The 24,912-nt window shown below is 45.3% G+C and overlaps 1 long non-coding RNA gene across 1 annotated transcript in view; it reads right to left on the reverse strand.

Annotated features, from left to right (window-relative positions):
- Nucleotides 1–203: 203 nt before the first annotated feature.
- Nucleotides 204–24,912, reverse strand: part of LOC134927576 (uncharacterized) — a 185,712-nt gene continuing 161,003 nt past the window's right edge. Inside the window, exon 4 of the long non-coding RNA XR_010177677.1 lies at nt 204–593. This is a non-coding gene — a long non-coding RNA (uncharacterized LOC134927576). The remainder of the gene's footprint in view (nt 594–24,912) is intronic.

The following is a 24,912-nucleotide window of genomic DNA, read 5'->3' on the forward strand; positions in this document are numbered from 1 at the left end:
CCTCCGCAAGGCCTGTCTTCTCTCATACTCAGGGAAAGCATAGAAGTCACAGCAGTTCTCCACAGTGTGAGACTTTGCACAAAGAGACCCCCTTTACATTTCCAGGAGGCTGTCTACTGATAATCTTTTATAGTATATTAAAGCACACATAGCCCCAAGTTTCTATTAAGATATAAAGGAAAAGATGAAACTTTTTACACATATTATTTTACCCTTTTTACTTCAATGTATACGAAGAATATTATTTTGAAAAGTAGAAATGCTCTGTTTGAGATTGTAGATGCCAAATCTTATCTGACATCTCCTATTGGCCTCACTTTAAGTTATAATGAAGGAGAATACATCAAAAGACACATCCTTTGGGCAAGAACACAATGTTAGCAGAAACTTTTCCTTGACAATGAGATTTTGGAGGTGAGCAAAATGTTAACTAATGCCAATAAAACAGAAAAAGTGAAAAGCAAGTTAAAAAGGTCTGTCTGTCTGCGAGCTGATTTACATCGCACAAAACAATAAAATTATTTTAATTTCCTTTTCCATATGGTATCATTTTGTAAACAGATGCCTTCCATTCCTTTGTGTCTTCTTAATATCTGAAAATGAACATAAAAATGTATGAAATGCAGTGCTCATAGACCTTTGGGATTTACTTTAAAAGATTTCACAGTAGTTGCTGAGAGCTTCTTGAGTGTGTTGCAAAAGGAAATGATCCACATTAGCATTCTTAAGCAATAAATGTCACCAGTTAAAAAAGAACTACTGTACTTTGTAGAAATTGGGCAGAGAAATCTGACTTCAGGTGGTTTTAATTGATACTTATCTTTATTTAGAATTGGTCCGAAGGGGGGAAAAATACATATTTAAGTGGTAGAGCAGACTTTTTAAGGGATGTCATACAATGTGTACAACATTGTGATATTACATTTACCTACCCTTGTTCTCGAATCTCTAGATTCTGCACTGAGCCATAAAGGCAGCCAGGTAGCACTCACAAGAATACATACAACATAAAAAGGAATTGTGGTTGCGTGGGAATTAGCTATAACAGTGGTTCCCAAACTTGTTTGAGCCACAGAATCCTAGAGTATGAGAATTTTTTTCATGACAGCCCTAGGCAAAAGGTTTCTTATTGAGAAATTCAGAAAAAAAAATGAAGTTAAGTAAGTTGTGTTTCTATGTCATTCTTAGGTTTAGTTATGTGGTGAGGGACACAATTCTCTTTTGTTTGTCCACATATTTTATGATTGGAAGCCACAAGCACTGGTTTTGATTATTACATTGACTGAAAATAATTTGAATTGGTCCTAGATCACCAACCCAGGGCCCAGCAGCGGGCGAGTCTTGCGATCGCATGGGGCACCCGCCGCTACAACTTCTGACTCCTATCCTGCTCCCTCTCCTCCCTCCTATGGTACTTTGCTCAGGGGGTGGAGTTTCACAAAATTATGCATTTGTGTTGTGACATCACAATGCAACTGAGTCATTTCACAAAACTCCGCTCTCAAGCTCAGTACTATGGGCGGGAAGAGGGGGAGCTGGATAGTAGTGCTGGATAGCAGTGCTGGCGGTCTGGCGCCAAGAAGTATACACCCCTGCCAACGGGCTGTACACCCACAGCATAAAAACTCCTGGCAACAAGCATTATATACCCCTGGCAAAAAGCATGACTCCCAGAACCAGGGCATGAAACCCCTGGCAAAGAGCATTAAACACCCCTGGCAATGAGCATATAACCCAGAGCATAAAATCCCTGGCAACGAGCATTCATAAGGAAGATGCTTGGCTGAACAACAGCCAGCTGAACTGGGCTTTATTATAAGGGCTGTTTAAAAGGGCTAAGAAAATATTAAAATATAGACTTACCCAGGACTTCTACATAGTGGCTGTATGTTTGCCATATACTGAAGGGCTGTGCCGGACCAATATGACAATTGCTCTCCTTTCTCTGCAGGTAATCTACGCTCATTTGCATTTGGATCTGCTTAGAATATACATGCAGCAGTGATATTAAAATATAGACTTACCCAGGACTTACCAGGACGAAAACAGATGGAAACATACCACCGACAAAACAGAAAAACATCCTCCCTTCCTTTCATTCCCAAACATCTATGCATTTCAGCGTATGTATATATTTTACCAACTACAATCCTCATGACCTCTAAGAACAAAATGCAACCAATTTTGTATAAAACTATTTACATTGTGATTTACATGTGATTGTACATACCTGTTTGTCACTTTGCTCTATCATGCTCAGCTAACATACAGCGTAACAACACCAGTAAATAGGCACCTGAACTTTTAACTTGAACAAGTGAAACCTTACACTCTCAGCCTAGATAACACTGGTTTCATCGCAAACTAACTATGTTCCACAAATTGATTTTCTGCATTGCTCTTCATGGAGTAGTCATAAAGACCATTGCATCATTCAGTCTCCCAGCAACTCAGCCCTCTGTACATGTTGCCCCCTCAATTCTACACTCCCCTCTTATTAGCACTCATGAGCTTTTTACTTCCCTATACTCATTGACAATAACATCTACAACCTCTCACCATAAAAAACTTTCACAAACCTCTGACACCCACATTTATCTCTCTCTTCTGCTTCTGATAGCTGGTGACATCACCAAATCCAGGACCCAGCCACTTGCATCGCTCACATTCACCTGATTCACAGCAACATAGATATCCAGCTAACCTCATAAACATCACATGTCTTCCATCACCCTCCAGATCACTAAAATGTGCCTTATGGAATGCACGCTCTGTTTGTAACAAATTAACATCCATCCATGACCTCTTCATATCCAACAACATCAATCTGCTGGCTATAACAGAAAACTGGCTTACACAATCTGACACAGCCTCCCCTGCAGCACTGGTACATGGTGGTCTCCACTTTACACACACCTCCAGACCCAATAACCATAAAGGAGGAGGAGTTGGACTTTTACTTTCCCAATATTTTGCATACACTGTTCTACCACAGGTTCCATCACTCACATTTACATCATTTGAAGTACATTCCATTAGGGTTTACTCTCCTTTCTCTCTGCGTGTTGCAGCTATCTACCGCCCACCTGGGCATCCAAAACAATTTTTGGAAGATTTTTCTGCCTGGCTCCCTCACTTCCTATCCTCTGACATCTCCACCATTATCATGGGTGATTTCAATATTGCTATTGATTGTCCAAAATCTGCTGCGCACGCCTCCAAACTACTCTCTCTAACCTCCTCTCTTGGCCTCTCCCAATGGACTGACTCCTCTACTCATCAGGCGGGCCACTGCCTTGATCTAGTATTCACCAGACTATGCTCCATCTCTGAACTCACTAACACTCCTTTCCCCCTCTCAGATCACAACCTTATCACCTGCATGCTCTCATCTGTTAATTTAAACCCTGTGTTGCTGAAGTCCTCCAATCTTCCTCAAACCCGCAGAAATATTAACACAATTAATTTTCAAGAACTTTCCACTTCACTCCAACAACTGCTTTCACCTATTTCTGCATTCACCTCTCCTGAGATGGCTGTATCACACCTTAATGAGACTCTAGAACTAGCCCTTGATGAAGTGGCTCCAGCTACCCATCACACTCCACGTAGGCCTAGATGTCAACCATGGCACTCCAAATTAACAAGACAACTACAAAAACTCACACGAAAACTTGAACGTCAGTGGCGTAAATCTCGGATTTCAAGTGACTTCCTCACATATAAGACTGTATACCATTCTTATAAAAATGCCCTGGACACTGCCAAACAAACATATTTCCAAACTCTTATCTCTGCTCAAGCCTCTAACCCCAAACGACTCTTTAATACATTTAAATCCCTTCTGAATCCTCCCACACGTACCCCACCCGCCACTATCAAGGCACAGGATCTTGCTTCCTACTATAAGGAGAAGATTGATAAGATCCGAGATGAAATGGTATGCTCTTTGGCAGCCAGTGACCTGCTCCGTTCTTTACCTGAACCCTCTGGCACTCTTTCTTCATTTGATCCCACAAATGAAGATGAAGTATCATCACTCTTCTCATCCTGCTTCTCTACTACCTCTCCTCTTGATCCTTTACCCTCACAAATAAGTAAAGCTCTGTCTCTGGTGCTCATCCCTACCTTAACTAACATCTGTAATCTCTCTCTCTCTACTGGTATTTTTTTCTTCACTCTTCAAGCATGCAGTGATTACTTCCATTTAAAAAAAACAAAATTCTGGACCTAATGCTCTCTTAAACTACCGCCCTATCTCTCAGCTCCCTTGTCTCTCTAAGCTACTTGAGAGACTTGCCTACTCTCGACTCACACACTTTCTTAACTCATACACTTTGTTGGACCCCCTTCAGTCAGGCTTCCGTTCCCAACATTCCACAGAGACAGCACTGCCTAAAGTGATTAATGATTTGGTCACTACGAAGTCTAAAGGCCACTACTCACTAATTATTCTTCTAGATCTATCTGCTGCATTTGACACTGTAGACCACTCTCTTCTCATACAGACACTACAATCCCTAGGTCTTAAAGACACAGCCCTTTCTTGGTTCCTATCGTACCTATCTAATCACTCCTTCAGTGTTCGCTTCTCTGAATCTACCTCCTCTTCGCTACCTCTTTCAGTTGGAGTACCGCAAGGCTCAGTCTTGGGTCCTCTGCTTTTCTCTATCTATACCTCGTCTCTTGGTAAACTAATCAGCTCTTTTGGTTTTCAGTATCATCTGTACGCAGATGATACTCAAATCTACCTATCCTCCCCTGACTTGTCCCTATCTGTACTGGACCGTGTCACTGAATGCCTTTCTGCCATTTCATCCTGGATGACATCTCGCCACCTCAAACTGAATATTTCAAAGACAGAGTTAATTATATTTCCACCGGCCAATAGTAGGTACTAACCTGATATCTCTATCACTGTTGAAAACTCGACTATCTACCCTACCCCACAAGCTCGCTGCCTAGGTGTCATCCTTGACTCTGATCTGTCCTTTGTTCCCCACATTCAATCTGTCTCAAGATCATGTTACATGCATCTAAAAAACATATCCAAAATATGACCATACCTTACACAAGACACTGCTAAAACTCTAATCCACGCTCTCATTATCTCCCGCATTGATTATTGCAATAGTCTCCTAACTGGTCTTCCCAAAACGAGACTTTCACCACTACAATCCATTCTGAATGCAGCGGCGAGGCTTATCTTCCTCGCTAGACGTTCATCGTCTGCAGATCCACTCTGTCAGTCCCTCCATTGGTTACCTGTACTCTACCGCATTCAATATAAAATACTTTTACTCACACACAAGGCCATTAACCAAACTACACCAACGTACATCACTTCGCTTATCACAAAATATCTCCCAACCCGACCTCTTCGCTCTTCATAAGACCTGCGTCTCTCATCCACACTCATTACTCGCTCCCACTCACGACTGCAGGACTTTAATCGGGCTGCACCCACGCTGTGGAATGCCCTACCACGCACAATAAGACTCTCCTCTAGTCTCCAAACCTTCAAGCGTTCCCTGAAAACTCACCTCTTTAGGCAAGCGTATCAAATTCCAGAACCGCCCAGATAACTTTCCTAAACCTTCCTATCAAATTGCATCCACTCTGTACAGTCCACACATATTCTCACATGTCTTCTCATTCTATGCAATAGATAGGCATATGTACACAAGGAAAGGTGCTATTTCCCTATAGATTGTAAGCTTGCGAGCAGGGCCTTCCTACCTCTATGACTGTTATTACCCAGTTTGTTATTATTATTTAAAATTGTAAAGCGCAACGGAATTTGCTGCACTATATAAGAAACTGTTAATAAATAATAAATAATAAATGGAACCCAGAGCATGAAACCTCTTGAAATGAGCATGGAACACAGAGCATGAAACCTCTGGCAACAGGCAAGTAATTTAAAAGTAATTAAAAGCCATACTGTAGGGCATAATGTATCACAGGCATTGCGATGTGTGGCATAATATGGTGCAAGGGGCATTACTGTGTGGGGCTTAATATGGTGGGTTTTTTTTTTTTTCCTGTTGTGGCCGAGGTCTTTTGATGCAGGGTCAAAAAGTAGGGTTTAAGGTAGATAATTTCCTGCGAGGCTATGCCCATTTTAGCGAGGCCGTGCCCTCTCAGTTTTTTTCTAAATGTCTATGGGGGGGAGCGCATTTTATAATGACTATGGGGCGGAGGGGTTGCACATTTATTGGACTGTTCGTACTGGGAGCCAAATTATCTAGAAACAGCCCTGCTAAGCATGCAGTTGGAGAACCACTGAGCTATAAAGATGCCTGTAGAATTTGGAGCCCAGAATTGTATTAAATAGCAAAAGTCCGAGCTCAAGATAAAAACAAAATATTTTAGTCATTCATTAAAGATCATTTACAGACTCCTTGTAATGTGCTATGTGCTTTTTGCGTAAATCTGGCTGCTATTAAAAAAACATATGGAGGTTGCACTTGGGAATGGCATGATCTGACAGAGATGCTAGGCAGATTAGTGGTGCTGATAACCAAATGCAGGCTAGATGCAGGTACTGTATCTCCTTATTTCATGTTCATATGCAAAGAAATCTTTTGTTTTGCAGTACACAGTATGGAAATGAGATTTAAGCTTTCCACCCTTGCATGCCGTGTTACAGGTACATTTAGATTCCTGATGTGTGGTTCATAGGGTCGACCACACTTAGGTTGAAAGTGTCTAGGTCAACCACTATTTGTCGACAGTGACTAGGTTGACATGACAAAAGGTCGACATGAGGCTTGTAAAAAAAATGGTGTTGTTTTCTTCGGAGAGTGACCGTGAACCCCAATTAGTGCACCGTGTCCCCTTGCATGGCTCGCTTCGCTCACCATGCTTTGGGCACAGGTTACCATTCCCAATTGTACTCTGCATGGATCGTAAAGTATGCAAAAGTTAAAAGAATTAAAAAAATTGTGAAAGACTCATGTCGACCTTTTCTCATGTTGACCTGGAACATGTCGACCTAGTGACCATGCCGACTTAGAAACCCTGTCAACCTAATGCATGTCGACCAATAGTGGTCAACCTAATGACTGTTGACCTAAGTGTGGTCAACCTAGAGACCGGATACTGATTCCTGAGTGCAGTGATCAATACTAATTAATTGATGTCTGACCCAGCCTGACTCCTTTCCCTTCTTATTACCTACCTTTCCAGACTTTGGCTTTGGACTACTCTTTGGTATTACGGTACTACAGTGCATCCAGAAAGTATTCACAGCGCTTCACTTTTTCCACATTTTGTTATGTTACAGCCTTATTCCAAAATGGAATAAATTCATTTTTCCCCTGAAAATTCTACACACAATACCCCATAATGACAAAATGAAAAAGTTTTTTTGAGACTTTAGAAAATTTATTAAAAATAAAAAAACTAAGAAATCACATGTACATAAGTATTCACAGCCTTTGCCATAAAGCTCAAAATTGAGCTCAGGTGCATCCTATTTCCAATGATCATGTTCCTACAGCTTAATTGGAGTCCACCTGCGGTAAATTCAGTTGATTGGACATGATTTGGAAAGGCACATACCTGTCTTTATAAGGTCTCACACATGACAGTGCATATCAGTGCTTGTCTGAGCACAAACCAAGCATGAATTCAAAGATATTGTCTGTAGACCTCCGAGACAGGATTATCTTGAGGCACAAATCTGGGGAAGGGTACAGAAAAATATCTGCTGCTTTGAAGGTCCCAATGAGCACAGTGGCCTCCATCATCCGTAAATGGATGAAGTTCGGAACCACCAGGACTCTTCCTAGAGCTGGTCGGCCATCTAAACTGAGCGATCTGGGGAGAAGGACCCTAATCGGGGAGGTGACCAAAAATCCGATGGTCACTCTGTCAGATCTACAGCATTCCTCTGTGAAGAGAGGAGAACCTTCCAGAAGGACAGCCATCTCTGCAGCAATCCACCAATCAGGCCTGTATGGTAGAATGGCCAGACGGAATCCACCCCTTAGCAAAATGCACATGGCAGCCCGCCTGGACTTTGCCAAAATGCACCTGAAGGACTCTCAGACCATGAGAAGCAAAATTCTCTGGTCTGATGAGACAAAGATTGAACTCTTTGGCATGAATGCCAGGCGCCATGTTTGGAGGAAACCAGGCACTGCTCATCACCAGGCCAAAACCATCCCTACAGTGAAGCATGGTGGTGGCAGCATCATGCTGTGGGGATGTTTTTCAGTGCCAGGAACTAGGAGTATAGTCATGATAGAGGGAAAGGGGAATGCAGCAATGTACAGAGACATCCTGGACAAAAACCTGCTCCAGAGTGCTCTTGACCTCAGACTGGGGCGATGGTTCATCTTTCAGCAGGACAATGATCCTAAGCACACAGCCAAGATATCAAAGGAGTGGCTTCAGGATAACTCTGGGAATGTCCTTGAGTGGCCCAGCCAGAGCCCAGACTTGAATCCGATTGAACATCTCTGTAGAGCTCTGAAAATGGCTGTGCACCAATGCTGCTCATCCAACCAGATGGAGCTTGAGAGGTACTGCAAAGAGGAATGAGCAAAACTGCCCAAAGATAGGTGTGCCAAGCTTGTGGCATCATATTCAAAAATACTTGAGGCTGTAAATGCTGCCAAAGGTGCATCAACAAAGTATTGAGCAAAGGCTGCGAATACTTATGTACATGGGATTTCTTAGTTTTTTATTTTTAGGAAATTAGCAAAAATCTCAAAAACACTTTTTTTGCGTTGTCATTATGGGGTATTGTGTGTAGAATTTTGAGGGAAAAAATAATTTATTCCATTTTGGAATAAGCAGATCAGTATTAAGGGGGGGGCCCAGGTGGTTAGTACCCCGGGCCTCCCTGTCTTAAGGCCCCCCCAGCCGGAAACTGCACAGTTCTGGTGCAGAAATTCTCCCTCACCCCGACAGTTTTTGTTTTTACAGAGACAGCGCTGCAGCCAAGATCGGAGCTGCCGGCAGCTCTCTCTGCTTTGCACAGCATTGGAAATACAGGCAGCAGCAGGCAACGGCAAGCAGCCAGGCGGCCGAGAGGAGTTGTGGGCCAGCACTCAGCAGCAGTGGCCAGCCGATGGAAGCTGAGGCACTCTCGGTAGCTGAGGCACTCAGTAGCAGCAGCAGCCAGCCGAGGGGAGCTGTGGGCAAACTTGCGGTGCCCAAGGCTGTAACATAACAAAACACGGAAAAAGTGAAGCATTGCGAATAATTTCCGGATGCACTGTATGTCTACCAAGTTTTTTTTTTTGCCTCTACTTGACCCTACTTTTCTATAAGATTCTGATTTAGTTCTGCCATAAGAGGGGCATTGTGGAGACGACCGCCACTCCCTATTCATCCGACCAATTAGAAATTGGAATCTCAGGTTTAGTGGAAAATTATCCTTGGCACTTTTGGCCTCAGAGCTCGCATTTCAGCTATGGGTACTCACGCACCAAATGACTCAACCTTGCGCCAGGGCCCACTGTCTGCCCAGAAGAAAGAGAGAAACAGACAAACATAGATGTCACCGATGGCACTCTTGATCTTCGTCCCACTTGCTTCTTTACAGGTCCCTGTAAGGAGACAATTGACACCACCATGCAGGTCCCTAACTAAAGGCCTTTCTCACATTACCTGATGTTAATGTTCATAAGTCCACCATCAGGAGGACACTGAACAACAATGGTGTGCATGACAGGATTGCAAATCCCCTGCTCTCCAAAAAGAATATTGCTGCCTGTCTGCAGTTTGCCAAAGATCATCTGGACAAGCCAGAAGGCTATTGGAACAATGGGGGTAATTCTGAGTTGATCGCAGCAGGAACTTTGTTAGCAGTTGGGCAAAACCATGGCCCTCATTCCGAGTTGATCGGTCGCAAGGCGAATTTAGCAGAGTTGCTCACGCTAAGCCGCCGCCTACTGGGAGTGAATCTTAGCTTCTTAAAATTGCGACCGATGTATGCGCAATATTGCGATTACTAACTACTTAGCAGTTTCTGAGTAGCTTCAGACTTACTCGGCATCTGCGATCAGTTCAGTGCTTGTCGTTCCTGGTTTGACGTCACAAACACACCCAGCGTTCGCCCAGGCACTCCCACCGTTTCTCCAGCCACTCCTGCGTTTTTTCCGGAAACGGTAGCGTTTTCAGCCACACGCCCCTAAAACGCCGTGTTTCCGCCCAGTAACACCCATTTCCTGTCAATCACATTACGATCGCCGGAGCGAAGAAAAAGCCGTGAGTAAAAATACTTTCTTCATAGTAAAGTTACTTGGCGCAGTCGCAGTGCGAACTTTGCGCATGCGTACTAAGCGGATTTTCACTGCGATGCGATGAAAAAGAACGAGCGAACAACTCGGAATGAGGGCCCATGTGCACTGCAGGAGGGGCAGATGTAACATGTGCAGAGAGAGTTAGATTTGGGTGGGTTATATTGTTTCTGTGCAGGGTAAATACTCGTTGCTTTATTTTTACACTGCAATTTAGATTGCAGATTGAACACACCCCGCCCAAATCTAACTCTCTCTGCACATGTTATATCTGCCTCCCCTGCAGTGCACATGGTTTTGCCCAACTGTTAACAAAGTTCCTGCTGCGATCAACTCAGAATTACCCCCAATGTTTTGTAACAGATAAGTCCAAAACTGAGCTTTTTGATTAAATTAGCTTTTTGTTTTTATATTTGGAGAAAGGAGAACACTGCATTCCAGCATAAAAACCTCATAGCATCCGTGAAACAGGTGGTGTCATAGTCTGGGCCTGTTTTGCTTCATCTGGCCCGAGATGACTTGCCATCATTGATGGGACAATGAATTCTGAACTACAGGCCTAATTCAGACCTGATCGTAGCAGCAAATTTGTTAGCAGATGGGCAAAACCATGGGGGATCGCTGTGCTGCGATCAGATAGTCACCGCCAATGGGGGAGTGTATTTTTGCTTTGCAAGTGTGCAAACGCTTTTGCAGCCGACGGCACAAAAATGTTTTTTGCAGTTTCTGAGTAGCTCTGGACTTACTCAGCCACTGCGATCACTTCAGCCTGTCCGGTCCCGGAATTGATGTTAGACACCCGCCCTGCAAACGCTTGGACACGCCTGCGTTTTTTCAACCACTCCCAGAAAACGGTCACTTGACACCCATAAATACCCTCTTTCTGTCAATCACCTTGCGATAGGTTGTGCGAATGGATTCTTCGTTAAATCCATCGCCCAGCACCGATCCTCTTTGTACCTGTACGTCATGCCTGCGCATTGCGGTGCATATGCATGCGCAGTTTTGTCGAGTTTTAACCAGATCGCAGCGCTGCTAAAAGTTGCTAGCGAGCGATCAACTCGGAATGACCCCCCATGTGCACTGCAGGAGGGGCAGATATAACATGTGCAGAGAGAGTTTGATTTGGGTGGGGTGTGTTAAAACTGAAATCTAAATTGCTGTGTAAAAATAAAGCAGCCAGAATTTTCCCTGCACAGAAACAATATAACCCACCCAAATCTTACTGTCTCTGCACATGTTATATCTGCGCCCCCCCCCCAACCCTGCGTGCACATGGTTTTGCCCACCTGCTAACAAATTTGCTGCTATGGGGGGTCATTCCGACCCGTTCGCACGCAGCGGTTCTTCGCGAATGGGTCGGAACTGCGCATGTGTGGTGGCCGCATTGCGCATGCACGTCGATCTGTCGCCGGGCAGCAACCAGAATAAAGAAGAAAGTGATCGCTAGCACGATCGCAAGAAGATTGACAGCGGGGAGGCGTTCCGGGGCGTCTACTCACCATTTTCCGGGCGTGGAGATCCGAATGCAGGCGTGTCCAGGCGTTTGGAGAGCGGATGTCTGACGTCAAATCCGGGACCTTCATCGCTGGATCGATCGCACAGGGTAAGTAACTGCAGGGCTAGTCTACTTCTGCATAAAACTCTTTTAGCATAGCAGGGCTGCACAAGCGATCGCAACCCTGCTATGCTAAAATCCACTCCCAATAGGCGGCGTCTAGTTGATCGCACAAGCAGCAAAAAGTTGGTACGTGCGATCAACTTGGAAGGACCCCCCTGATCAGGTCTGAATTAGGCCCTATAACAGAATATTCTAATGAAAAATATAAGGACATTTGTCCATGAGCTGCAAGAGAACATGGGTCACGCAGCAATCCAACGACCCAAAGCACACAGTCATTCGACCACAGAATGGTTAAAGAAGAATAAATGTAAAATTTTGGAATGGGCAAGTCAAAGTCCTGACCTTAATCCGATGAAAATGTTGTGGAAGTACCTGAAGCGAGCAGGTCGTAGGAGGAAACCCACAAACATAACAGAGTTGAAGCTCTTTTATATGGAGGAATGGAGTAAAATTCCTCCAAGCCGATGTTGAGGTCTAATCAACAATTGCTGAAAACGTTTACATGCAGTTATGTAAGGCGGTCATACCAGATATTGAAAGCAAAGGTTCACATACTTTTGCCACTCACAGATATGTGATATTTGATCATTTTCCTCAATAAAAAAATTAGAACGTCTATTTTTTTTGTCTCATTTGTTTGATTTGGTTCTCTTTATCTACCTTTAGGACTTTGAGAAAATCTGAGGTAGTTTTAGACCAAATTTCAGCAGAAATTCAGAAAATTCTGAAGGGTTCACAATCTTTCAAGCACCACTGAACTTGGTAGCCGCTTTAAAAAACGTCTGTGGCCGGGAACCCGCACCTCCGGCCACTCGGACTTCATTACATCCAACCCATTGTGTTTTAGTTTAATTCTGCTTGCAAATTTTCACTTTTGCTCAGAAACATTTTCTCTATAAGTCTGACAGTTTTTCATATACAATATTGACAGTTTTCTTTCATATTTGGATTTCTGGACTTCCAGTTACTCTCATGTCCACCAGAAGGAGCTCCAGCTTTGCCAACTTTGTGGGTAAGAAAAGTTGAAAGACTTAAATACAACAGACACTTCAAGACTATTAGGCACTGAAGTTAATGGTATTGGCGGAACCTATGGTGATAATAGGTGTCAATTTTGTGCGATGGAGGTCAGTCCACAACTTAACCAGGTTTGTGAGTATATTAACAGCGGATAACAGGATGCAGGGTAACACAGGGTTAATGCAGGTATGCACATACAACAGGTACAAACAAACCAAGCCAGGAGTTTATGGGGTTAATGCAGACGGTGTGCATTTTGAAGTCGCACACACCTGCATATGCATTCAGTGGTAGCAGTGGCCTTTCAGCTGTGAGTGACAATGACACTGGTATTTGTGGTGCCACCACTGTATCATGCAGTCTCTGTATTGGAGACACTCAAGGACACATCCTCTTCTATTGAGCGTGGAGGGAAGAGACGCGTGGACAGGCCCAGTATGTGCAATAGCACATTTGGGTTGGAGGGCTCTCTACACAAATGGTCTACTTGCTATATATGGTGTGCGCTGCACCCCATGGGCATGAGCAACCACTGGAGATGATCCTAGATATATGCCAACCACCCAGCTGATTGGCAGATAAAAGACTCAGGGATGTCTTCAGCGACTCTCGGGAGCCCTTCTAAGCCAGTCTTAGAATTGTGCCCAAGGGAGCTGGTCACACTAAGAGCTTCTTTTATTAGAAGTTGTTTTTTTTCAGATTAAGAAGATTTTTCTTTGAGGAACAGACAGACAGCATCTGCGTTCTGCCTGTCTGCATCGCTGGAGCTGCCGGGGAGGTCCTGTCACAGCTGCGCGACAGGACCTCCGGCTACAGCGCCCACCATCTCTGGGGTTGGCTGGACGCCGTTGCTTGAGGCACGTGTTGGGGCCCCTCATCACAGCCATCTGGCCAGCATAGGCAGCAGGTAAGAATCCCGGCGTCCAAGTAGCGGACATACTGGGGGACGTTTAAGGCAGTTAGGGAACAACAAGTGCAGACTGCAGGGTAACGCTCTGTTCCGGTATGCAGGATTCCGCAGCGCACCATACATTTAGTTTAAAATCGGGCGTCATGGCGGAGGGGGCAGAGCTTAAATCCAGAGTCTGCTCCTTGTTCCCAGCTGCCCCAGCACTTTCTTAGTATGCTGCTGGGGAGGAGTCTTTGCCTGGCGGTCATCTTTGTCCAGGCACATGCTGCAATGCTGCTGCTGGCTGCGCTGCACAGTGTCACTGTACAGTACTGTAACTAAGTCTACAGCTTAACCCAGGGACCCAGGTTTTTAGGCTGATGGGAGAGCAATTATGGCACACATACCCTGGTTACAATACCAAATAATTTTTAAGTGTGTGCCAAGTGCTGCAGCATTGCAAAATAGCACTCACTGGGGCTGGTGTACTACTCCTTCCCTAACTACCCTCTCTCACCCCTTACTTTATCTCTCACTATCTCTCTCAGTTTCTATTATTATTATTATTATTATTATATTTGTGGTTTTATTTGTCAGTGTGTATACCATGGCTGGTAAGGGTGCAGCCTCAAAGGCATCACAGAAGGTTTTTTCAAGTAAACAATGTGCAGCAAAATTTAATCAGGAACAGTCTGAGGGCTCCTTGTTTTTTGATGCATGTGTTACAGAGGAACAGGCTCAAAGATCACTACAGGCACCAGAACCAACATGGGCAGCACAACTGTCAGATGTGATGTCAAACCTGTCGGCTGAGCAAGCAGCCTCTTGCAAGAACAGAGAGGCTACCAGATCTCTACAGTCTGCTCTTTTGCCAGGATCCAAACATGCTTGGCCACGGTCTCTTGCTAGATCAGTGGAGGGGCTTACCAGGGTCTTGGCTCCGTCAGGAGCATCTAACCCGGGGGACCTTTCCCAGGTTTCAAAAAAGAGACTTTTGCCTACTGTCTTACAGTCAGAGGGATCTGAGGGTGAAGACATGCCACAACTAGAGTAGATGACGCTGAGGAGGAACATACTCCGGCACAGCCTGAGACTGTCCCAGGGGATAGATGTGCTTATTTTAGCAGTCAGCAGGTGCTAAAGATAGAAGAAGACCAAACTCCTTCATAACCGCCTTTCCAATATCTCCGGAACTGGACTCGCACATGGCCACAGCCTGGAAACATTCCCATAAAAAAAGGAGATTTATGGTAGACTTACCATAGTTAAATCTCTTTCTGCAAGGTACACTGGGTACCACAGGGAATACATTGTGGTGTAGAGATGGATCGTGATCCAGAGGCACCAACAGGCTAAAGCTTTAGACTGTCCCAGGATGCATTGTGGGGCCTCCTCTATAACCCCGCCTCAGCCATAGCGCTCTGAGGGCCAACACCGCCAAGACGGAAGCCCTGGAACCTATAGTACATACCTCCTTGGATGCTTCTCCCAGGTAAGTGGCCAATTCTCTAATATGATTCACTAGAGACCCACGGATAATTGTTCTGCCAAGGCTTCAACAGCTTTGTTGACCTAGCAGCCTACCATCGCAGGAAAACGAATGACCCCCGCAGATATGTAAATAGACTTGAGGGTGGTCTCCAATTTTCTATATGATGGTTCCTTTAGGGAGGTAGCCCCGGGAACCGGCAGAACAGTCTTTTTTGACAATCAAGACACAGAAGGATCGACTGTATGAGGAGTTTCCCATAATTTCCTGCTATCAACAGGAAAAGGGTAAGAGGATAACAGCCTACGAGAAACCTGGAATTTCTGCAGCGGGGTACACTGTGTTCCACAGAGAATACATTGGGGTGTAGAGATGGATCTTGATCCAGAGGCACCAACAGGCTAAAGCTTTAAAATGTCCCAGGATGCATCGTGGGGCCTCCTCTATAACCCCGCCTCCAGACACTGTGAGCTCAGTTTTGTTAACCAGTCCAATGCAGAAGCAGGTAAAAGAGAAGGCAGATGTTAGTCACATAGAACCACATTCTCATGACAGGAGAAGGGACTAGCGGCTAATTCCATACAAACCCAAAGAAGCTAAGTGCGTCAGGGTGGGCGCCCTGTGGAACTCAATGTACCTCGCAGAAAGAGATTTAACTAAGGTAAGTCTACCATAAATCTCCTTTTCTGCAGCGGGGTACACTGTGTTGCACAGGGAATACAATCGGGGATGTCCTAAAGCAGTTCCTCAAGGGAAGGAATGCACCTTAGCGGGTATGAGAACCCGGCGTCCAAAGGAAGCATCCTGGGAAGTGGAAGTATCAAAGGCATAGAACCTAATAAATATGTTCACTGAGAACCATGTAGCAGACCGAGTAGAATGGGCTTTAATAGCAGCAGTAGCTGGGAGTCCAGCCTGTGCTTAAGCTTCTAATCCATATGGCCAAGGTTTGCTTATTCGCAGGCCAGCCACGTTTGTGAAAACCAAACAGTACAAAGAGGGTATCTGACCTCCTGATAAAGGCAGTCCTCTCCACATATATATGGAGAGCCCGTACCACATCCAAAGACTGTTCTTTGGAGGACAATTCAGAAGAGATGAAGGCTGGAACCACAATCTCTTGATTAAGGTGAAAAGATGACACCACCTTCGGTAAATAACCAGGTCAAGTTCTAAGAACTGGTCGGTCACAATTAAATATTAAAAAGGGTGAATGACAGGACAATGCGCCTAAATCCGACACCCTTCTAGCAGAGGCAATAGCCAGCAGAAACAGGACCTTGGCTGTGAGCCATTTAAGGTCCACTGACTCAAGAGGTTCAAATGGAGACTCTTGCAGTGCATTCAAGACAACAGACAAATCCCATGGAGACACAGGAGGGACATAGGGAGTCTGAATCCGCAGTGAATGTATGAACGTCAGGAATAGACGCATTTTTTCTCTGGAACCACACTGACGAGGCAGGTATGTGAACCTTGAGGGAGGCCATACAAAGTCCTAAATCCAGGGCTTGTTGCAAAAAAGCCAGAAGTCTGGAAGTACTAAACTTGTAAGCATTGTAATTCTTAGCAGCACACCAGGTGAAGTAAGAATTCCAGACCCTATAATAAATCCATGCAGAAGCTGGTTTGTGGGACTTCAGCATAATTTGGATAACAGCCTCTGAGAATCTTTTGGCCCTCAGGAGTGAAGCTTCAAGAGCCACGCTGTCAAAGCACGTCTGGCCAGGTCGGCAGAGCCTGGGCCTGGAACTGATAGTGAAGGTTGCCAATAGCAAACTGAAGATATTGCTGATGCAATATGGCAATAGGTATATGCAGATAAGCATCTTGTATATCCAGGGATACCATATAATCTCCGGATTCCATGGCCAGTACAATCGAGCGCAGCGTTTCCATACGGAACTTGGACACATACAAATTTGTTCAGTGATTTGAGGTTGAGTATAGGCCAGAAAGACCCATTGGGTTTCGGGAATGGAAACAGGGTCGAGTAGTATCCTCCTCCTCTGGGACAAGGGTACCGGCACTACCATTCCTCTATCCAGGAGAGAATGCACAATCAGGTGTAGAGCTTGCGCCTTCAATGGATCTCAAGGAATAACCGTTGTGCAGAGATGGCGAGGTGGACGTCTCTTGAAAGAGACCGCGTACCCGCGAGAGATGACTTCTCGCACCCATGCGTCTGAAGTGGTCTTTAACCAGACCTGGGTGAACTGCAGAAGTCGGCCTCCCACCCTGGGATGCCTCATGGGGAGGCCCGCCCTGTCATGCAGTAGGCTCGTCTTGTTTGGAAGCAGGCTGATGGACAGCCCAAGATTGTTTTGCTTTGGGCTTAGTGGTTTTGGAAGCAAGAGCTTGTCTCGGGTATGCCTGATCTTTTGCTTTCCCTTGAGTTCGAAAGGAATGAAAAGTGGTACTCTTTGCCTTCTGTGCAGAAGGATTAGTATTCGGGAGAAATGCAGTCTTAGCAGCTGCTAAGTCAGTCACAATCTTATTCAGATTTTCCCCAAACAGGATGTCTCCCTTAAAAGGGAGTACCTCCAAGGTCTTTTGGAGTACAGGTCCACCTTCCATGACCTCAACCACAGAATTCAGTAAGCCAGGATGGATGTAGTCGATGCCTTGGCCGCCATTACACCTGCCTCAGAGGACGCCTCCTGAATGTAGTATCTGGCAGTGTCAGATATATCCTGAGGCAACTCTTCCTCTATAGCCTGAACCCATGCTTCAATTCCTTTTGTAGCCCAGGAGGCTGCTATAGTGGGCCTATGTACAGCACCAGTAAGGGAGTAAATAGACTTCAGGCATCCCTCCACACGTTTATCTGTTGGTTCCTTCAGTGAGGTGATAGGGGTGACAGGCAGAGTAGATGACCCCACAAGACAGGTGACATGGGAATCCATCGGCGGTAAATTTTCCCACTTGTTACACAACTCAGCAGGGAGAGGATAACGAGCTAGCATCTTTTTAGACAGGGATAATTTCTTTCCTGGCGAAGACCAGGGTTCCTGACGTATGTCTACTAAATAGTCAGAATGCGGTAAGACTACTTTAGCTACCTACTGACGTTTAAACTTATCAGGTTTCTTAGACGCAGTAGTGGGATCTACATGAACATCAATTTGTAGAATTAGCTTAATAGCCTCCACTAGGTCAGGGACATCAACCTGAGTGGTAGATTCCTCATCAGAAGCAGCTGTATCAGTGTCTGACGGGTCAGTATATTCCCCATCCTCATCAGACGAATCATCTGAGATATTAGTGGATTGTAAGGAGGAAGCAGCCCACTTAGGTGACCCCTTGACACCAGAGTGACATGGGGTAGGTTTCTGTCTAACCAAAGATTGATTTAATTGCTGCAGCTGGGTAGACAAAGTATCCGCCCAAGGTGGATTTCCCACAGGGACAATATGTGGCTGCAATGGCACATGAGGTCCCATAGGGGGCGCAAGGCATGTCACAAGCGCATTGAGTATAGCTGAGAACGCCGCCCAAGGTGGCTCCTGATGGGCTGACTGGGACATGTATGGCACATATTACACAGACCATCATGCAAAACTTCTACCTCAGGCAAATCCCTGGCGCATGCGCTGCATGAGGCAGGAGCGTCCCTGGACTTCCTGCCCTTTGTGCTAGATATTATGGTGAATGTAACCGTAGAGCATATGAGTACGATACAGCAAGACAAATATAATACCTGCAAATAAATCCCCTATTTATGTGACAGCATGCGCAGTACACAAACAGAGAATAAATGCGGTATGATGTGACTGGGTACTCAGTAGAATACACTTAATTGTAAATACTGTGCCTACCTATATATGATACCCTGACGAACCTAGTCCTTTAGGGTATAGAATGCAGTGATAGATATAGCTGTGATACACTGAAATGAAACCACACAGCAGATACAGGTACACACAGTCACAGTAACAATGCAGATAATTATTTTAGTCGGACAATAAAACTGCACTGGACTAGTAAATATCTATATCTATCTATCTATCTATCTATCTATCTATCTATCTATCTATCTATCTATCTATCTATCTATCTATCTATCTATCTATACAGTATATAAAACATTGTGCGGTCCAAGACCAGATGTATATATCAGAATACTCGTACAATATATTCTGGTAGAGGTACACTTGTTCTTAACTAACGCTGTCTTAAAATGACATGTACAATACTTAAGTGTCTGTAAAATCATAGCGCTGATGTACAGCCAGATTTACAGAAGGAGACCTTGCTCTGCAGTCCCGGAGACCAGTCGCAGCTACTGTGAGAAGATGGCGCCCAAAGTCTCAGTCAGGGAGTGAGGGAGAGTGTGAGTCAGTAGATGGTGCCCAGAGCTAGGGGAGGGGCGACAGGTCAACAGCCTTATCCCCTATGCTGGTACTCCCCACCGGGTACTGTGGAGACTTATTAAGCAAGATATTTTACTATCCGACCTGTGCTCTCATGACCTGGTGGATATAGTGGGGTACCTGCTCTGTCACAGTGTCCACACCAGCATCGCAGTCCGTCTCCTTAAACCGTGTCCGGAATGCAATTTAATGGCGGGTCCTGCCTAGGGGACCCTCTTACCTCCTCCCTTAGTAGAAGCCACGCGATCCAGGAGAGCGTCTGCGGTGGTGTGCCTAGGAACCGGAGCGGCTCCGCTGCGAGTACCTGGAAACAGAGCCAGCGGGGGTATGCAACGCCACTGGGGAGGTGATGGAGCCGCAGCACAGTATGTCACACTGACCTATGAAGTGCTGCAGCCCTTGAAGTCTTCTAAAAAGCTTTTTCAGGGCTGCTAAGCGCAGCCCCCTGTTAAGTGACCTGCTTCATGCAGGCACCAACTCTAAAACTGAGCTCACAGTGCCTGGAGGCAGGGTTATAGAGGAGGCCACGCAATGCATCCTGGGACAGTTTAAAGCTTTAGCCTGTTGGTGCCTCTGGATCAAGATCCATCTCTACACCCCAATGTGGAACACATTGTACCCCGCTGCAGAAATTCCAGGTTTCTCATAGGCTGTTATCCTCTTACCCTTTTCCTGTTGATAGCAGGAAATTATGGTAAACTCCTCATACAGTTGATACTTCTGTGTCTTGACTGTCAAAAAATACTGTTCTGCTGGTTCCCAGGGCTACCTCCCTAAAGGAACCATGATATAGAAAATTGGAGACCGCTCTCAAGTCTATTTACACATCTGCGGGGGTCATTCTTTTTCCTGCGATGGTAGGCTGCTAGGTCAACAAAGCTGTTGAAGCCTTTGCAGAACAATTATCCGTGGGTCTGCAGGAGGGTCTTCCTGTGGAAGATCTTGTTCCTCTAGCGGACCATATTAGAGAATTGGCCGCTTACTTGGGAGAAGCATCCAAGGAGGTATGTACTATAGATTCCAGGGCTTATGCCATGGCGGTGTTGGCCCACAGAGAGCTATGACTGCGGCAGTGGCAGGCTGCTGCCGAATCAAAAAAAGAAGCAGAGGCTCTTCCTTTTTCAGGGAAGGTACTGTTCAGCCCAGAACTGGCTACCTGGATTTCTCAGACAACAGGAATTAAGTCCACACAACTCCCATTGGCTCCCTCTGCTACTTGCAGATCTTACTCTGGGCCTTCCTTTCATGCACCTACCAGATTCAGAGGATGGCCCAGAGGCAGGACTTCAGCTCCATGAGGTTCAAGAGGTTGCGGAAGAATCGCAACACTTTCTGCACATCAGGATAGTAAACCTGCCACCAAGCCCAGTGCATGATTGTCTTTCTTCCCACTTGAGGGACCCCAGGGTGTGAGCTTGTCTCAGAGATTTCAGGGAAGGGTGGGTGAAGTCCTGTCCAGATGCCTGGGTTTGGGACCTTATCACTCAGGGTTACAAGATAGGCTCCCAACTCCATCCCCCTCCTCGATTTTTCATCACAGGTTTGCCAGTTTCCAAAGATAGGCAGGTCATATTACAGGAGGCTATAAACAAACTCCTGACCGCAAGAGTATTAGTCTGAGTCCCCTCACATCAGCTGAAACAAGGGTTTTACTCCAGTTTGTTCGTGGTACCGTAGCCAGATGGCTCGGTCAGGCCTATTCTGAATTTAAAGACTCTCAATCCCATTTTGAGAGTATTCAAATTCAAAATGGAATCCCTTCAATCTGTCATTGCGGGATTAGAGGCAAACAAGTTCTTGTTGTCCTTGGACATAAAAGATGCCTATCTTCACATATCCATCTGGCCACCTCACCAGGCGTTTCTCAAATTAGCTATACGGGATTCACACTTCTAGTTCCAGTCCTTGCCCTTCAGCCTGTCTTCAGCTTCCCAGGTGTTCACGAAAGTCATGGCTGTTATGACGGCTCTCCTTTGTGCCCAGGGGGTGACAATTGTCCCCTATCTGGATGATCTTCTTATAAAAACTCAATCTAGAGACAGATTGTTACAGGACTTTGCATTGACACACAGACTCCTGATACAACACGGATGGATCCTGAACTTCCAAAAGTCCCATCTGCAGCCAACACAGAGGCTTCAGTTTCTCAGGATGATTCTGTACACTGTGCTTCAGAAGGTCTTCGTCTCATAGGACAAAGCAATTTCCATTCAAGAGATGGTACGGCTTGTTCCACAACATCAAAGATTATCAATGAACCTGTGCATTCGGCTACTCGGGAAGATGGTGGCAGCTTTCGAGGCCATTCAGTATGGCTGCTTCCACTCCAGGCTGTTTCAGCTGGATCTCCTCTCTCAGTAGTTGGGATCCCATCTGTTCTTACATCAATGAGTGATGCTGTCCTCCAGAACTTGTCTCTCTCTTCTCCGGTGACTGAATTCAGATCACTTATTGGAGGGTAGGAGGTTCAGAATGTGGGATTGGACACTTCTCACCAATGCGAGTTTGAGGGAATGGGGTGCGGTGACTCTGTAAACCAGTTTCAGGACCAATGGTCTCCACAAAATCATAAGCTACTCATATAAAGCACTAGGATAAGAGACCAGATGGCAGCAGCAGTATATGCCCTCACTACACCATGGCACTACCAGTTCATCTGTCTGTTCCCACCATTCCCTCTCCTGCCTCATTTTTCTGCAATGTCACAGTACAGCTAGTAGCTCCGGATTGACCATGCAGGACCTAGTATTCCAGCCTCCATCTTCTGCTAGTGGACAATCCGTGGCCTTTACTGATGAAAGAGGTTCTTCTACAGCGTGGTCCTTTCGTCTGTCCAGACTTAAGGTGGCTGTGTTTGACAGCGTAGCTGTTGAAAAGGCAATCCTAAAGCTTAAGGGTATTTCATTGGCAGTAATCCCAACTATACTGTGGGCCCGCAAGGAGATCACTTCTAAACATTACTATCGAATTTGGAAAGGTTATGTAACCTGATGTGAACGGCGTGGGATGCCAACTACAATGTACAAGGTGTCTAGGCTCTTGTTTTTTCTACAGGCAGGTTTCTCTGCAGAGCTACATCTTGGATCCCTAAAGGTACAGGTCTCCGCTCTATCAGTATTTTTCCAAAGGAAGTTGTCTCTCCTTCCGGATGTACAGACATTTTTACAGGGGGTTCTCAGGCTTCAACCACCCTTTTATTCCTCCCAGTATCTTTCCTGGAAAGTGGTTTTGCTTCTCGCCCTGGCATCTGCCAGGAGAGTGTCTGATTTGGACCACTGTCTTGCCGACCTCCTTACCTGGTTTTTCATGCGAATAGGGCTGAGCTCCAGACAAGAATGTCATTCCTTCCTAAAGTGGCCTTGGCTTTCCATATAAACCAGCCCATTGTAATACCGGTTCTTCTGGAGAATTCACAGACTTCTAAATCCCTGGATGTAGTCAGGGCTCTCAGGATCTATGTGGAGAGGATGGCTTCTCTTCAAAAGTCGGGCTCCCTATTCGTTATATATGATGAGGCTCGTCCAGGATAGCCGGCTTCTAAGCAGACTCCAGCAGGATGGATTCATCTGACTATCAGGCAGACCCATATGGCTTATGCTCAAGAGACTCCAGCCTCCATAATGGCGCATTCCATGCATTCTGTGGGTACCTCGTGGGCGGCTGCCTTTGGGGGTTTCTATGGCTCAACTTTGCCGGGCCACTACTTGGTCAGGCTGGCATACGTTCGCCAGATTTTGTCTCAGATTCTCAATATGGCCGTGCTGTTTTGCAGGGGTCTCAGAGCTTTCCCGCCCGTGATGGGAGCTCTGGGACGTCTCCACTGCAAACATCCTCCAGTGTCCCCAGTAGATGAAGGAGATAACAGGATTTAGGTACTTAACGATAAATCCCTTTCTCAGATTCCACTGGGGACTCTGTGCTGTTTCCTTCCTGCTATGGTCATTGCTGTTGTTATATGTTGTGACTTTAATGTTCTTGCCTTTTACTGTTTAGCTACAGTTTCACACGTTCAAGTATTGCATTGTGTGTTACTTGTCTCACATCTTCCTCTGTAGTATGTTTTTCCAGCTGTCCTCTGGCACAGTTTTCTTATGACTGGCTTGGAGGGAAGGCATAGTGGGGGAGGAGCAAGTCACACTTTCTAAATTTTAAAGTGCAAGCTCCCGGTTAGCACCCATCTATACCCCACTGTAAGGATCCTCCAGTGTCCCCTGTGCAATCGGAGAAAGGGATTTATCGGTAAGTACCAAAATCCTGTTTTTGCCCACCTGTGTGTCTATGTGACTCAGGAGGTTGTTAAATACCTTCTAGGTGTTCTAGAGTTACTCAAACAAAATGCTGTTATCAGGTATAACTGTTGCTTTAAAGAGCCTGATTAGCGCTTAGCTCCATATCTGACTCCATCTAGTGAAATCTGACACACTCTGTACGTGTGCCATAGAGAATATTTGCATCTTTGTATATAGTGATACTGAGTTGGATGTATCTGGCTGTTTCTCTCTGGGTGAAACCGTTCTATTATGTGCATCTCCCCAGTAGGCACCTGGGAAGATGCACATAAAAGAATGGTTAAGTGGGGGTGTCCTGGACATATTTCAGATGGTAAGTGCAGATATTAATAATGACAGCTGCACTTACGAAAGGAAAAGAGTGGCAGGTGCATCAATATCAATAAATGCTGCTTACAGCATTTTACACCCACAGCCAGTACTGTACAACTGTAAACAGATTAATTACCATAAAGAAGCAGTTAACACTTGCTGACATCGAGGCACCTGCCTTCCAGAGTCCACATACACATACAGAAGTGGTCCAGCATACAGATGGGGAAAATTTGTTTGAGGTGGAGTAAAGCAGGTATCTAGTTTAAAAAATACGTGAAATGACCATGTGGACATCATAGCAAATATAATATATAAAATATAAAAATCATATACTGAAAATAAATTAGAGTTACTGGGGCACCTTGGTTGTATATGGACTCTGAAGCGGAGTGAGTCTCCTAAGGATAACTTGTACTACCAGATCTGGTTTAGGAGAAATTGTAATCCTTTCTGTAAAGCCAATGGTGACACAATTAGTGAATATGGATAGATGATAGTCTTTTTACTGCAGCCTATGCAGAGCTGTCCAGGAGTAGGCGATGAGATGATTACTGGTAATAGATGTAAAGCTGAGCGCCGAAATGGTAGATGGTAACTTGGTACCTCAGACAATTTTGGTGCCAATAGGACTGTATATAGATATTAATTATCAACCCA

Source organism: Pseudophryne corroboree, chromosome 5 (genome assembly GCF_028390025.1).
Source record: "Pseudophryne corroboree isolate aPseCor3 chromosome 5, aPseCor3.hap2, whole genome shotgun sequence".
Taxonomy (NCBI): domain Eukaryota; kingdom Metazoa; phylum Chordata; class Amphibia; order Anura; family Myobatrachidae; genus Pseudophryne; species Pseudophryne corroboree.